Genomic DNA, 17,648 nt, shown 5'->3' on the forward strand with positions numbered 1-17,648 from the left:
CTTGGTTTTTAAATCTTTCGTTTTCTTTTCTGCTTTTTCCTTCTCTTCTCTATCTCTATTCTCATAGTATTGGGATGTTGTCAGGATAGCAGCAGGAGAAAATACCGCCCAAGCACTTTCAGACGTTTTTAACCTAGTGGCCACCTCTGGACACAAACTTGTCGACAAACAATCTTTGGCCTCCCTCTATAGCCATATCCTGACCACTATGATCAGTGAAAGTCTCCTCAAACCGGGTAATGAAATCTGCAACACTTTCATCCTTCTTTTGCTTACAGGCAGTCAGTTTGTCCCAGTTCACTCGGAGAGGGGGCATCATAGTTTTCATCAAATCAATTATTCTAGCCGGCAAGTCTTGTATTAATTGATCGGGTTTCGCACCACCCACCTGTGCAGCGTCGGCCACTTGTATTGCAACCCATGTGCCTCCTACTGCTTGTGCATGGTCTGCTCTACGTATTCTTGTCCAAATATCATTGGGCACCACATTACCCATCAACATGTCTATGTCTGCTAAGTTCATCACACAGGCTTCTATAGTCTGGGTCAGTTCCTTATAATATCCCGCAGGATTCTTACGGGGGTCAGGCAATGTCTGTTTTAATGCCAAAACCTCAGCCCTCTTCCAGGGTACATGGACCCATATCCGTTGGAAATGTGCAGGTATAGTGGGAGGACCCACTACTGCGTCTCTCCAAACTGGAGGAACCTCTCGCATGGGGTAGGCACCTTTCTCTTTCTCTAGGGTGACTATACCATCCCTTCCACTATTCCTGCAACTTAACATGTCCCGATAGGAGACCAGGGTTACTAATGAGTCATACAAATTTTCACCCTGGACTGATCCCGAGGCCACATCTCTTGGGGGGTGGATTAGGTCTGTCGGGGGTCCACCAGAGATGAGGTCCTGCCACAATTGAATCACAACGTCACACATCACGTCAAAGACATATCGTTGGTAGCACTATTCCATTACCAAAAGGTCTGGACTATATCCTCCATCCCATACATACTCCCATTCTCCATCCTGTTGGTCTAATACACTTTGTTCGTGGACATTGGCTCCTCTAAGGGTATGTTTGCAGGGAGTATGGGCACGCAGTGCACTCCATAAGCGTGACAGACCAGCCGCAAAAAGGCGGGCACCTCTAGAAGATGGGGAGGGAGGACTAATAGCAACAGTTGGTGTGGAAGGCCCCGCGAATGGGAGGGGAACAGAGGTTGGGGCAGGGGTGGGGGCAGTCGGAAGGGCCTGCGGGGGCACTGGTGCAACAGTAATATTCGGGGGAGGTGGCGCTGGAGGAATGTGGACCTGGGCTACAACTTGTTGTGGGGGAGATTGATTATATGGAGGCACGGCCGTTACGGGAGTGTATGGAGGTGGTGAAGTTAAGATGAGGGACATTAGTCCATCAGTGTCTGGGTCTTTATTTTTTGGTGAAAGAGGGAGTGTAGGATAACATTTGTCTACATCTAGATGATGAGCCCTATTAACCATTTCAATACTTTGTTCTACCTTTTCCTGTTCATGAGCCTGAGCTTTCTGAACAATTTACAATCGCATTTGTTTACTTTCTGCTTTCCTTTGTTTGATCTCCCGTTGCTTGGATTCCTTGCTCCAAGTCCGGAAAGAGTCGAACATTGCTGGTCGGGTCTTACGGGAAAAGAGTTTATGTTCTAAGTTTTTTAGGATCCGTGGCTCAAAACTTCCGTATTGGGGCCACTGCAATTCACCATCATTTTTGGTATATTTTCGCCATAAGGATGAAAATACAATTGGTCCTATGCCATGTTTGACATACATATCATGGTTTGGAGTCCCCAGTGGAGGAACCGGGGAGGATTCCTCCAGGGCGGAGTCCCTATCCCACATACAACAACACCATCTTCGAAACTTACTAAAACCAGGCATTATTGAATAATCCTAGGTCCAAACATCAAGGGATAAAATCAAAAATCAGTACGTTCAGTACTTACGCCTTGGTTTCGGATTTTGCAAAAGTCGAACAATCAACCAATATCAATATTATACGTAAAGTGGGAATATCCCACTCTTACCTGACCCAATGTCTTTGTCACTGACAGATGTCCGCAGAGTGTCTCGACCAAAACCAGTTAAGTCGACCAGGACAGGGGCGTCAGTCAGGGAGGCAGTCACTTCGCCTTCGAGAAGGGGAAGTCGTGTAGTGAGATACCTCAGGTCCACAAAGACAAATCGATGCTCTATGAAGTGGTGCGCATCCCTCGGAGGTCACCTCCGGGACCCCTCAAGACCTTCCGGCTTGACCGCAACCACTGATGACTAGGGGTGGGCGGAATTTGCGAAATTAACTTTCGCAAATTATCGCGAAAATGCAGAAAATCTCCGCAAACACGCCGGAAATATCGCGAAGACGCGGAAGTTTTTTTGCCGCCTGTTCGCGGTATTTTTTGCGTGATCGCGGGTCGCCAACTTACCCATGCGGTTGCTCACGGGCGCGGCCATCTTGTTTTCACTTGTCCCGCCCTCTCGCGATGCTTACTTCCTGTTCCGGGTCGCGCAATGCATGTTCGCGCCTGTTCGCGGTCGATATTTCCTGTTCGCGACCGCTTTTACTTGATCGGGTTGCTTTTTGCTTGCTCGGGGAGAAAATATCGCGCGAACTTGCGCACGTGGTCGCAATGGGCGCGGCCATCTTGTTTTTCACTCTATTGCATGGTTCTGGGGCCTGATTTTAAATCCTCCCTAAATCTTTTCAATCCTTTGTTTATAGCCACTTTTTTTGGATCTTTATTACTTATTATTTCTCTAACTATTTTCCTGCTTCTATATTTTTGGTTTTTGTCTACTTTTTTTTTGTTTTTTAGCTACTTTTTCACTCTTTCTATTGCCTATTTATTTCCTTTACTTACTTTTTTAATTTTATTACCTTTTCTTTCCCACCCCGTCTCTCATCCCCAGAACCATGTCAAAGGGTAGGGCTCGCCGCAGCCAGAGCCGCTACCGCCTTCCATGTGGAAGGCGGCGCCCACAAGGGAAGCAGGCACGGGCCTTATTTGGGGAGGTGGAGTTGGCTGCACTCATTTTCTTTGTGCAGCGCCACCTCCCCTCAACCCTGGCAGCAGGTGGCAGGACTGGGTCCGGGTAGGGCCTCCGGGAGCGTCGGCAGCGGTGGGGGAAGGTGCGCCAGGCAGTGTCGCGCATCTCTGGGGTCCGGCGCACCCAGGCACAGCTGATGCACCGGTGGTCCGACATCCTGGACCGTGAGCAGGACCTGCTGGACCTGCTAGGAGTTGAGGTCCCGGGGCTTGGTGAGTACCTATTTAATCATTACAACTTTGTGTCTGTTCTTCTGCTCTATGTTATATATTGCGAATATCTTTTTTTCCTTCCAACCAGCTAGAATGTTGCTGCTTACAATACATTCCAGGTTAAAAACGTTTAAAAGTCTTCTGTGATTATGACACAGGTGCTCTTCTGCGCTACTACTAATCTTACTTGTTTGCAGCTTTGCGTTTGCGCTTGCTTAGCGTGATTCTTTACGAGTTTATTTTAGAGAAATTAAGTTACGTAATGCTACAGTGACTCACGTCCACTCCTTACTTTGTCCTGTCACTAATAGATAGGGGCGGATTGATACTTAGGTTTAGGTACTTTGTAAGGACCTTCTAATTGGTTAGTGGTATGCGTGATGCCCCCCCTCACTCAGTTACGTGACGTGCTGCTAGTACGGCAGTCTTTAGAACCTTTTCTATTTTGTTCAATGAGTGGAGGTAGGCTTAGCAGTTACTTAGCAGTAGCAGATCAGCATCAATCAAACCAAAATTTGGTGTATACAAAAAATGTCGTCATGTTCATGTGTCCTCCATGATTGGACCATACACATTGTTGAGGAATACAGTGGAAATGCATACTTAATGTACAATTGGCATGCCTGGAATAGGTGGGCTAGGTTGGGTGGTACGTTGTACTACTACTTAGGCTTAGTTGTAACTTAGTTTTCTGTAATCAGAATGGAAGACTGGATTACTGTTGATAAATAGTAACTTAAGTAGTCGAACTGCGAATCCCCCGATATTACATGTTGACCAGATGAGATCGGTCAATGTAGTTATTGCAATTGTTGTTTACATAAGTGTTTTTTGACCGTTATTGAAAAATATTGTATTTGTTTGACACCATCCATCAATGTTTGTCTCTTTCTTATATCTTTCCTGTCCATCAGCACCCAGGGGCAGACCGACAGGGACTGGGCAGTCGGCGGGACAGGAACACCACCAGGAGGACACCGCTGAGGGCTCCTCTGCTGGCCCCAGTAAGTCTTCTTGTTTTTAATAATATTTCTTATTCCATAACTTTTACTGCCCCATTTCTCCCGAACTATAGTGTGTTTCCAAATGCTATTTTTTTACCACCAATTATCCTTCGATCTGTACGGTTTCAAAAATCTTATCCCTGCCTCCGCTATGATGACTCTGAGTACTACTACATCCTATCAATCTGTCTGTACTGTAGTAGCTAGTCTTGCCCAGTTGGCCAGTGCCACTCTTTGTGAAAGGTTGTAATATAAAACTCATATTCACCAGTAGCTCGTACAATCCGTTGGGTCGTTGTCTTGTACTACTTTTACTCTTATTGATGTTGAGGCTTTGAAAATTCACAGCAACAGCCCTACCAGATTTCTTAATATTTTGATATGATACCCTATAGGACATACCACTGTTGTAGGGATCTTGCACATACATTTGCACCAGAAAATAGGATGTTGGTGATGGTAGGTTGGACCTTCCTTGCACACCTCAATCAGAAATTCCGCACCCACCACAATTCCACTGCTTGACTATAGTACTGTCTTGTCATACCTAGTAGGTCTCGGAACCCTCCCCCCAAGATACCCAACAAGTAGACAACCCAGAACATAACACACCCAACCTCTGTCGTGGAAGCAATTCACATGCACACCCTTACTTTAATTTGCTCACTCGTGTAACTTAGTCCACTCCACACCAAATACCACGAAGTCTATGTAAGTTTAAAATGTTTATTTCAATTTGAGAAGGTCTGTACACTGTTTTCTTAGCAGCACCAACCGGCAAATCAATAACATTAAAACAATATACATTGTTACAGTTATACAGTTGGGAATTAAATCATGATAACTGAACAGTGGTGGAAGGCAGCACCACCATCCCATAGCAATTTAGTTTATATACATTTATAAATGAAGATGTGAGTGAATGGACCCCTCACCTCAGAAGAACCTAGTACTGGTAGTTGGTGCATCGTTCAGAAGCTCTGGTTCGTAGAAGGGAATCTTGCGTCTGTAATGCGAAAAAAGAAATGGTGTGCGTTAGTATATTGCAACTTGCAAGCATTTCTCAGCCGTGCCAAAAAGTGTAGCATCTATGGATAAGCAATATGGACTAACAGTAACAGTAGTACACCAGTTCTTCCTAAAAAAGTGGCTTGTTAATGTTTGTTGACCGCTTGTACACAGCGCATAGACTAGACAGTAGCAGTGTGAGGCAGGTCATGTGGGCTCAAAGGTGTCTTAAGAAGCTGCAAGGTAAAGGTAACGTCACATGTGCATGGCTAGGGCTAATCAAGCAAAGGCTACAATGATCATATAACTATTAGTGTCTACTCTACTACTACCTGATTTGTACTAGTGATGTATGTTAGTATTAACTCATTTTTCAACCTTGCTACTGATCAATAGGGGGGAGGTGTATATGATGCCTAATAAATGTGTAATGTTTTCTAGGCGCACTACCGACCACCATTGCTGGGGCCAGCGAAGGCGACGCCGAGGGCGAGGATGCGGCAGTTGCAGATAGCAACGGAGCGGTAGGGGGAGTGGCAGCACCAGTGGCAGGCGGTGGTAAGTTAGATTCATAATCTTTAACTATTGTTGAACTTGACAGCACACTCACTGCAAGGGTGTACTGTATGTATATGTATACTGTACAGTTGTGACTTAGGGCCCCCATTAGGATGGTGGGCGTATTGCCCCCGCCGGGCCGGCTGGAATTCACTGCCGTCACCGCAGGGGCAAACCTCCCGCCATCCCTGTAGAAAATATTCAGACATGTCCAGGCGGAAAAGGGTTCAATATGGCGGTGGTGTCTCTCTCACCACACCGCCAGCCATATAATCTGCATTTTGGAATGCCTTTGAGTGGCGGCATTGCCGTCCGCCACGGAAAGGCATGCACACATTGCAGAGTATGCTTGGGGGCCCCCATGGAGGGTACCTACCGATGCTATAGTACCCCCCCGACTTTCAAAGCAAAACGTGACAGGCTCCGTGCGGGGCCCGTCATGTTGTGCTTGGAAAAGCAGCACAACATTTTAGCATTGCTTTCAGCAAAGCCAACCAGAATTTAAATTTAAAAAAACAGGGTGCGCCCGCCACTGTGCCGGGCGCATCATCCTAATTAATTGTCCCCACGGGACCCCCACCCTTTTTAGCAGTCGGATGGCGGGCGGACAAAGTCCGCCCGCTATCCGATGTCGTAAGTAAGTATGAGTTCTTGGGGAAGTTTGAAGAGTGAACTAGAAGACTAGAATTCCCTTTAATTGGTATAGGACTAGGAGCCGGAGTATTTAGTAACCAATGGCCTCATCTATCTGATTTCAACTCCGCTTTGAAAGTTTTATGGAGAAGAGCACCTGGTGCACTGTTCAACTAAAAAGTGTAAGACAGGTGGAAGGAAGAAGGACGGGCGCCATTTAAAATGTTATGTACTACTGTGCTTTATTTTATAGTGCTACTCTACCATGCCACTATGTGTATAAATAATAACCTTGTCCTACTGTTTTATTAAGACTATATTTTACAATTGTCTTGTTTTTTTCTTTTTGATACACAGCAACTCCGAAACTCAACCGGAAGGAGTTGGCCGCCAAGGCACGGCGCCGGAAGCTGGAGGCAATCCAGCATGAATACCGGCGGCTGGTGGTCCTAGCCGAGGAGGAGGAGGAGACTGCAGCAGCTATTGAAGCCTCCTCCAGTGCCCCGGGCCCCAGCCACCGCCCTCCAGCGGTACGGCGCCACCGCCTGGCGGCTGCCCGCCGCCACCGTGTCATCTCCGGTGCCCCCCCCCCACTGTGGCTGCAACTGCCGCGGCCTTAGACGCCGCGTCGCCCATTTAGAGGACGAGATGCGCCAGATGTGTGTCCTCCTCCAGTCCCGCCCCACCAGTTAGTCCCTGTCACTGCCCCTTTTTTAATTCCTGTTCTTTACTCGTTTGGCGTTTGACTTTTTTCTACTGTGGACAGTGGTTGGGGTTAGGGAGGTGGGTGGGTCAGCTTTTGTGGGTTTAGTTTATTTGTTAGGGTAAATTAAATATATTTTTCTATGTTACATGCAATGTTGTTAATGTTTTGTAGGTGGGGTAACTGTTTTACATCACTCTGTTTCCTTGCTGGTGCATGGCCGCCCATAGCCTGTGTTTGATTTCAATAATTTGCTGACTGTATAAGACACAAACAGATAGATGCGACACACCTCACTCATTGACTGGTTCTTCTAGTACTTTCAGTCTGTCCTCTAGTCTATGCATTCTTTGGAGTGGTGTTTGAAAATGAAATCATTGACAACATGTCCATTATTAATTCTGCCTCCCCCAAACTTCTCTCTTACCGGTGCTTGATGTTTATGTCCAACTGTGGCACAGCACTGGCTGCATGGTGAAGATGGTTTCCTTTTTCATACATGCCATGATTGGGGTGGTGGTGGTGGTAGTATAGTAGTAGTAGTATACACTGGCAGGGTGGCAGCATTTCCAAAAAAAGAAAAGGAGATAGTCAATCGCCTTTGAGAGACTGTTAGAGGAGTAGTTGAATGAAGTACATCACAGAATTTACCGAGCAACAATTATATGCTCAAATATTTGACAAAAAAACTGAATGGTGGTTATTATGAGGATAGCCTACTAGACAGAGTTACAAACTATAGTTGTGTCTACTCGAGTCACTTGACTATGCCTACAGTCTAACAGTTAGTGCTGTATATGAGGAATGACAACAAACAAATCCAATCAATGCCGGCAATTCATGCTGAGGTATATGTTCCTTTGTTAAATAAAATAACCTCTGAAATATCCTACTCATGGGTGGGCAAGCAGAAGAAGATCATCGCTCTGCATTGAAATTGAAGTAGTGTTGCTTTCACCACATCCGCCCCAGCAAGTGTGTGATTAAGTATTGGTGTACATTTAATTTAGTTACACCTCGACAATAAGTCACACAGCCCGGGGGAAGAGGGTTAGGGTTTGTTGAATGGATGGGAAGGGGGATTTTGGGAAAGGTTTGACATAGAAAAACAGTATGCATACATAGACAAACAAACGACAATCATTGAAGACTACCATACCATATCCATTCCATATGTTAAGGGAGAAAAAGGCAATGCATGCATGATGATGAGACCCGGATTACATACACTTCTATTTCTTGTTCTGTTCCGGCCTTAATACTTTAACAGATAGCAAATAGAAATTTTAAATATTGGTAGTGAAGAATCGTAAACACAGAGCAAACGTAATGATGATTGATAATAACAACTCCAAGAACACACTGTTGTAAAGATTGTATACAAGATATTAATCAAATTATTTAAAAGAAGTTAAAAGTGGATACTGTTACTGTCTTATCCTGGTCAAAAATGTGGACTGTTTTTTTGCATCTCGGCATTCCTCTTGCTCCTCTCGTCCATCAATCTTGGGTGTGTCTCCTCGCCACTCGCCACTGCCCGGCTGGAAAAAAAAGGTGATTGATTGGTAAGGTAATTAATATGCATTGTAATGTTTTACAAAGTTTTGGCCAAGGCCCTGCCTGTAATTTTAGATTGAAAACCAAAGGGGATATTGAGAAAGAAAGTGAAAACAAATGCACAAGTGATGGTGTAGTGCAACAGGAACACTTTCCGAGGTGGCATGTATGCATATGCATCATCTCTACTCTAGTCTGTTTCCAGCATTGACCTTCAACAGTAACAGGAGAGATCAGGCCCACAGTGCTTACCATTAGCACATCCTACGTTAACACTTTAGAGTCCTTTTTTTTTCTCTCAAAGAGTTGGACAAACGCAAAGCACATTATCCATTCCAAACATAGCATTTTACAGTTAAAGTTAGTAAAATCAATGCACTGCAGTCATCCCACCGCTACACTCTATTCAACTTCTACACAGACATTTGGGTCTGCTGTGGTTGTTGTTGACGTGTTTACCTTTAGGCTTTTCCGTTTTATGCCACTCCTGAAACATCCTCCTCCTGACTTCATCATCATCTCTGATACTTTTACTGACTGAAGATCGGCCTGCAGTATAAGTATAATTTTTATGAATCACCCAGAGTAGAAATATAAATATTACTGACTTGAGTCATTCTTTATTGTGTACAGAAAGATAGATTACTACTAGTACACTTTGACATCACTTTGTGCACAGCAAACAACGCAAACACAAAGACCAATAGCTCAGAGTCAGGTGTCCAATGCATGCCACTAATTGTCATCATTCATTACCTGTTCCTTCTCATCTTAAGTTAACGGGCCGTCTCTTTCGCCATCATCATGATGGACGGTGCTGTTAAGTCACAGTCATTTGCATTGCGCAGATTGAGTGTGACCCCTTCCTGTATTGAATTAAAAGCAATGTATCACCAAGATGCAGGAGAAGTACACATTTCTTGTTTGCAAGAAGGGGAAAATTAGTGTGTTCTGTAGAAAGTTGATTAGTGGCAGTGCACAATTACATCAATTCATGCGCAACACACACAACAAAATCTACATCATTCAGTCTGCCATTCTGCGGCCAATGCATGGCATCAATCATTACCTGTTGCATCTCATCTCGTTAACGCTGCAGGCCGTCTCTTTCGCCATCATCATGATGGACGGTGCTGTTAAGTCACAGTCATTTGCATTGCGCAGATTGAGTGAGTCCCCTTCCTGTATTGAATTAAAAGCAATGTATCACCAAGATGCAGGAGAAGTACACATTTCTTGTTTGCAAGAAGGGGAAAATTAGTGTGTTCTGTAGAAAGTTGATTAGTGGCAGTGCACAATTACATCAATTCATGCGCAACACACACAACAAAATCTACATCATTCAGTCTGCCATTCTGCGGCCAATGCATGGCATCAATCATTACCTGTTGCATCTCATCTCGTTAACGCTGCAGGCCGTCTCTTTCGCCATCATCATGATGGACGGTGCTGTTAAGTCACAGTCATTTGCATTGCGCAGATTGAGTGAGTCCCCTTCCTGAATTGAATTAAAAGCAATGTATCACCAAGATGCAGGAGAAGTACACATTTCTTGTTTGCAAGAAGGGGAAAATTAGTGTGTTCTGTAGACAGTTGATTAGTGGCAGTGCACAATTACATCAATTCATGCGCAACACACACAACAAAATCTACATCATTCAGTCTGCCATTCTGCGGCCAATGCATGGCATCAATCATTACCTGTTGCATCTTATTTTCAGTTAATGGCCAGTCTCTCTCGGCTCTGAAGGAGGATAGCTATAGAAGTCATCAGATTCATGGTCCACTTGTTTTTGAAGGACGAGGAAACTTTGAATTTGTTGTTACCATCATCCAATCATCATTCATGAGGGAAATGGAATTGACCAGGAGATGCAGTATGATCGAGCGGAGGAGTTGGATTCTGAGGACTGTAGTGTCAAATGGCAGACACCTGAAACTTGTATCTTAAATTAGAAGAGTAGAAGACGGTGATAATGCATTTGTTGCGATTCACAAGTTTATAGCCGGAACGACAGACACAAACAAAGGGGGAAAAAAGGGAGGAAGACAGTAAGTGCGAGCCTAATTGTCAGGGAAGTATAGCTCGTCCTCAAACTCTGGGGGATCTTCCAGTAGTAGGTAATCATCTGACACAATACTTCCGTCACCTGAGCCGCTGTCCTCATCTTCCTCTGTTGATTCATGCATTGTGTAATTCGGTGGTATGAAGTGCTGATTCATTTTGATCATTGTTAACCTCTCCACGTTTTTTGGAGATAGACTGGTCCTTCTCAAGGTTACAATGGAACCAGCAGCACTGAAAACACGTTCGGAAGAGACACTTGCGACAGGGCAAGCCAGATAGCTTATCGCCAGCCTGCTGAGCTGTGGCCATTCAGACCTTTTCCTATACCAATACTGCACTGGGTTTTGATCAACGTACACCTCTGTTGGGTCGTCCAGATAGGCCTGGACCATCCGCTCAATGTTCAGGGTTGCTGCTGGTAAGCTTTTGTGCTGTTTTTTCTGTGCATCAGCACTGTGCTTAAGGCCCATCTTTACATACCAATCTGATAATGATTGTACTCGGCCGAATGATCCAGTTATTGTTTTTGTAGTCAATGGTGATGGCGAGTGTTGCGATTGTGAGCCAACCGCACTGCCCTCAGCCGATGAAGTTGCACTTGATTCTGCATGGCCTGCTTCAGTATCAGTACTTGTTGTGGGTTGATGTGGCGGGCTTTTAATTAGCAGCCCTTTGTTTTCAAACTTGATGGCTGCTTCAGCTATACAACTTTTGTAGCGGGCAACATTATTGTCGGAAAAAGAAAGGAATAGTCCTAATTTTGCACGTGGATCCAGAATTGTGGCACAAATGTAATGTTCTTGTGACAAAATTTTATTTTGTATCCTTACATTTTCTGATAAGCGCCTGGATAAGCTCTCCACCAAGTCATGGGCTTGCCTTCTGTCCTCTACACCTTTGTAGGATTCAGACTCATTATTCAGCTCATGCTCTAGCATTTGCAACAATGGGATAGCTTGGCCCATTGTACAGTCCTCCTTGCTGACTTCACGTGTGAAGACCTCAAAAGGAGACAGCATCTCAGTCAGGCATTTAATTAGGGTCCATTGCTCCCTCTGAAGGGTCATGCCTTTAACACTAGCATCACTGCTTCTGTACCTGACATATTCATTGAGTGACCTGTGCTGTTCGTACAGACGATCAAGCATGTAATACGTTGAGTTCCAACGTGTTGCCACCTCCTGGATGAGTGCCTTGACTGGCATCCTAAGTTCACGTTGGATGATCCTCAGCTGCTTCCGAGCTTTAAAAGAATGGCTGAAATGAGTGCATATTCTTCGGCAGATGGACAGTAAATTGCTTACTATGGGTTCATTTTTCAGAAAGTCTTGCACTATAATGTTTATGCAGTGTGCCAAACACGGAACCCTGAAATAGGAACCAAGTTCCATGGCCTTCAGTACATTACTGCCATTGTCTGTGGCAACAAAGCCAATACCAAGCCCTCTGGGCCGCAGCCATTCCAAAACCTTGGTGCGAAACTCTTCTAAAATGTTTTCAGCCGTATGAGATTTCTCCATGGCAAACATGGCTACAGTTGCATGTTTCCGAGTACCTTCAAAAATCGCAGCTGTGTCAACAACACCTCGTGCAGATAGTTGATCTCTAACCCCCACAAAAGAGATCCAGTGTGCAGTGATGCACATGTAATCTGTGGCTTTGCAACTGCTCCACATGTCTGTTGTCAGGTGGATATTGTGCACAGCACTCTGCCGCAAACCTTGACCAACCAATTCCAGCACCTCATGATGTAGTGCCGGAACAGCAATTCTTGCGAAATAGGACCGGCTGGGAACTTTCCATTTCGGGCAGATGGCAGACACAAATTCAAGGAAACCCACCCCTTCCACAAATGAAAAAGGAAGAAGGTCGAGCGCTAACATTTTAGCCAGCTTCGCATTGTACAATCGTGCCGTTGGGTGGTTGCGTTGGAACTGCCCCTCCAACCTAAACATGCTGTCAATGGTAGGCTGGCTTACTTTCCTTAGTGGTGCTGTTTTCATTAACCCACTAAGGCTCAACGACACAGATTGTCTCATTGAGGTACTCGCCGGTCGCCTTGATGTCTCACCCACACTCTGAGTATGGCTCTTACTGCGGTGCCACTCTGATGTTACTGAGGAGGATGTGAGCGTTACCACTGCAGTGAGTGCACTACTGGAGACAGGGCTAGAAATGCCCCCCTGTTCTTTACCTGCCACCACAATAATATCGCTCCCTGATTCCTGACCAACTTCAAAGGGTTTAGTTTTTCTACTTTCTTTTAACTTAAGTAGGTGATCCTCCCACACGATATTGTGGTGTATTCTGAGATGACTTGCTTGTCCTCCGGTACCATAGTTTGTACCAAGCTTACCACGCCGAACACCTTGCCGACAAATTGAGCATATAGCAACGTTCTCCTCCTTGGCGCTAACAGAAAAGAAGTCCCAAACTGAGGAGGAGAACTTTCTGGCACTGCTGGATGTGCCACTTTCAACACCAGATGAACTTGAGGGGGTGCTTGAAAATATGTGACCCTGTCCACCTACACTGTGACTTTTACTACCACTTCCTACTGAGATGGTTGAGCTGGATGTAGGTCCCTGCCGGGCCTTGGAAAATATGGCAGCTGGAGGTAGTGGTGGTGTAACCTGTGTTGGTGAGATCCGTGCTACATCCCGCTCAGTAGCAGCCTTTCTGGATAGGGTGAGAATGTCGGTCTCCAATCCCTTTGGGGCGGGAGTAATGTGTGTGATGACTGGCTCGTCTTCATCAACATCATCACCCCCCTCTTCTACATCTACCTCCATAACTCTAAGTTTTTCTGGGACCTTCCTTTTCAGAAGCAATGTCTTGTGGCGTACTTCACTCTCAGACCGAGCTGGTGGGACCCAAGTGTCATCACGATCATCAGAAGCGGGGCTTGAAGAAGACGATGATGGACTAAGCCTCCTTTTCCTTGCTGGTGGTCTGGAAGACAATTGATCTTCTGAAACAGTGGTTTGACTTCGCTCCACTTTGTCTGCAGGAAGCTCGATTTCCTGAAATGCCCCTACGTCAGGAGCAACAACTACTATGGTGGGCTGTTGCGGCGGCTGCTGCTGTTCTGGTTGCGGCGGCTGCTGCTGTTCTGGTTGCGGCGGCTGCTGCTGTTCTGGTTGCGGCGGCTGCTGCTGTTCTGGTTGCGGCGGCTGCTGCTGTTCTGGTTGCGGCGGCTTGACACTGATCTGCTGAGTTTGCGCCTGCGTTGAACTTGATTGTGTACTACTTTGCGGTAATGACATTTCTTCAACATCGCTGCTCGTTAGTAGACTGGCTACCTCTGCGACACTAAAGCCCTTGGGCCTAGGTTGGTGGGGTTGGACCGCTGTGCTGCTGCCAGCTTGGTTCCCGGACAACGCTTTGGTGCCAAAAAAAACATTGGCCGGCACACCACCAGTCGTGGTTAATGGCACTTCCTTTTTCTGTTCCTTCTTCTCACCGGCAACTTCTTGGTACTGGACCTGGTACCTTTCTTTGGGGCCATCTTCTTCAGATGTCAGGCAGGAGGCAGATGCACAACAAGTTCTGGTCACACGTGGGCGGGATGCGCAGCAGGACTTCTGTCTGGCTGGCAGTACAACGGGTAGCCAGGTGATGCCGATGACACCTCCTACTCTGTCTTTTGTGCACCTAAAAGCAAAGAAGAGAGGAGAAGAACATCAGTGAAATGTTGCATTTGTTTTTGTGGTTCAGTTACTTAGTACTGTACTAGTGCAAACAAAAGATAGTCTAGCCATTTATGACTATTTTTTTTAACTAGAGCTATGTTATACTACTAGTACTGTGTACAGCCACACACTACACTCTCAGGAAGGATAGGAAAGTTAATAATAAACAACAAAATAAAAAACTAATGGAAGTGGGGTGGACCATTGCATTATTTGAGCATCTCAGCATCCATGGAGCTGCTGCTGGCAAAGGGGGTGGATGGATGGAAGCAGTAAGCCAATAGGAAAACCATGCAGGCCTATATGGCAAAAGCAGGACACTAATAACTCCCAACACAAAAAAAGGCCACCAGCCACATGGACACTCACAAATCACAAACAAGCAGGGGGCCTGGGAAACACCAGGAGCTGACAAAAGGCCTATAAAAGTCAGGTAAAGGATGCATGCTGAAGCACACTGCTCTGCCTTTTTAATGCAACAAAATGCAAATACGAATATTCACAGGCCCCAAAAAGGTCTGCAGGGAGCATGCATCGCACACCAACACTCACCAGACACACACAACAAAAGCATGTCTTTAAGACAACCAACATCAGAAAGCCCACCCCAAAAAAACACAAGTCCCCAACTCAATCCAATGCCATCCATGCCCTGTCTAAATTCAACAGAGCACACAGAAAACAGTAGATTACTAAAGCTGTGGCTACCTGCTCTGGTCCTAGTGGATGAAAGCAGGCCTGTTGGCAGACAAGGCCAGGCAAGCTTGCAGGCCTAGGCATCAAAATGGCCACCAGCCACATGGCCAGGCCCAACTTCATCAGCAAGGCCACCCCAAAAAACACACTTCCCCAACTCAATCCAATGCCATCCATGCCCTAAATGATGTCTAAATTCAACAGAGCACACAGAAAACAGTAGATTAATAAAGCTGTGGCTAGCTGCTCTGGCCCTAGTGGATGAAAGCAGGCCTGTTGGCAGACAAGGCCAGGCAAGCTTGCAGGCCTAGGCCCTCAAAATGGCCACCAGCCACATGGCCAGGCCCAACAACATCAGCAAGGCCACCCCAAAAAACACACTTCCCCAACTCAATCCAAAGCCATCCATGCCCTAAAAGATGTCTAAATTCAACAGAGCACACAGAAAACAGTAGATTACTAAAGCTGTGGCTACCTGCTCTGGTCCTAGCGGATGAAAGCAGGCCTGTTGGCAGACAAGGCCAGGCAAGCTTGCAGGCCTAGGCCTCAAAATGGCCACCAGCCACATGGCCAGGCCCAACAACATCAGCAAGGCCACCCCAAAAAACACACTTCCCCAACTCAATCCAATGCCATCCATGCCCTAAATGATGTCTAAATTCAACAGAGCACACAGAAAACAGTAGATTAATAAAGCTGTGGCTACCTGCTCTGGTCCTAGTGGATGAAAGCAGGCCTGTTGGCAGACAAGGCCAGGCAAGCTTGCAGGCCTAGGCCTCAAAATGGCCACCAGCCACATGGCCAGGCCCAACAACATCAGCAAGGCCACCCCAAAAAACACACTTCCCCAACTCAATCCAATGCCATCCATGCCCTAAATGATGTCTAAATTCAACAGAGCACACAGAAAACAGTAGATTACTAAAGCTGTGGCTACCTGCTCTGGTCCTAGTGGATGAAAGCAGGCCTGTTGGCAGACAAGGCCAGGCAAGCTTGCAGGCCTAGGCCTCAAAATGGCCACCAGCCACATGGCCAGGCCCAACAACATCAGCAAGGCCACCCCAAAAAACACACTTCCCCAACTCAATCCAATGCCATCCATGCCCTAAATGATGTCTAAATTCAACAGAGCACACAGAAAACAGTAGATTACTAAAGCTGTGGCTACCTGCTCTGGTCCTAGTGGATGAAAGCAGGCCTGTTAGCAGACAAGGCCAGGCAAGCTTGCAGGCCTAGGCCTCAAAATGGCCACCAGCCACATGGCGAGGCCCAACAACATCAGCAAGGCCACCCCAAAAAACACACTTCCCCAACTCAATACAATGCCATCCATGCCCTAAATGATGTCTAAATTCAACAGAGCACACAGAAAACAGTAGATTAATAAAGCTGTGGCTACCTGCTCTGGTCCTAGTGGATGAAAGCAGGCCTGTTGGCAGACAAGGCCAGGCAAGCTAGCAGGCCTAGGCCTCAAAATGGCCACCAGCCACATGGCCAGGCCCAACAACATCACAAAGGCCACCCCAAAAAACACACTTCCCCAACTCAATCCAATGCCATCCATGCCCTAAATGTGCTTGAAAATGAAATATATTCAAAAAACAAAAGGAACAGTTGCTTCATCATGCACACACACACCCATGAGGCCATGCCCATGGCTAGCTCGGGCCTACTACTACAACCCACAAAATTAAAAAAAAAAAAAAAAGGAATGATGATAATTAATTAATTATCAAAAATAAATTGTAGTTACACAACAACTGCAATGCCCACAATCAAACACAACAACCACTTACTTGTAAAATATCCTATTCCAAAAATCCTGAAATCCAATTGCAATGATGCAGCAGACAAAAAGAGTGATCTTTCCAGCTCCAAAGCCAAAGGCAGAATGAGCAGGAGATGGACAAAGCACTGGGAGGAGCCTGCTGGACAGGAACAGGAAGTTGGAGATTCTGTGTCACTTCCTCCCTCTCTCCACCTTGTAAAAAAATGACTCCTTGCACAAAAAAGGAAAGCCAAATGTCAATGTAAGGAGTTCTTTTCATCCAAAATCAGTATTTGCAGATGGTTTCATGCTGCTAGAGCCGATATTCCTCTCCAAATTGTAAATTTTACGTTGTTGAGTTTTTGAGCTTCACATTACTTCCGCCGGCGTGTCGAAAGCGATATGATCGCGTTCTCTTCTTTGTCCCTGTCGCGTTGGATATGACGTGTTCGCGGTCTCTTTCTCCTGTTCGCGTTCGATTTCACGTGCCCGCGTCCTCATCCTCTGGCTCGCGATGTAGAATGACATTTTCGAGATCTCAATCTTCTCATACTCGCGCGGTGCATGATCGCGAGAAGAAAGACGTGATCGCGCGACAAATGACGTGATCACGTGAAAAATGACGTTAATGCGGCCGCGAACTCTCGCGAGACAGCGCAAAATGGCTACC

General features: G+C 46.0%; 1 long non-coding RNA gene across 1 annotated transcript; it reads left to right on the plus strand.

Annotated features, from left to right (window-relative positions):
- The first annotated feature begins 4,122 nt into the window (after nucleotides 1–4,122).
- LOC146868624 (uncharacterized) lies at nucleotides 4,123–6,949 on the plus strand. The gene is made up of 3 exons (XR_014966319.1): nucleotides 4,123–4,295; nucleotides 5,745–5,861; nucleotides 6,852–6,949. It is a non-coding gene; the product is annotated as an uncharacterized LOC146868624 (long non-coding RNA).
- Nucleotides 6,950–17,648: the final 10,699 nt, after the last annotated feature.

The sequence above is a fragment of the Triturus cristatus genome, chromosome 1_2 (assembly GCF_964204655.1).
Source record: "Triturus cristatus chromosome 1_2, aTriCri1.1, whole genome shotgun sequence".
Taxonomy (NCBI): Eukaryota; Metazoa; Chordata; class Amphibia; order Caudata; family Salamandridae; genus Triturus; species Triturus cristatus.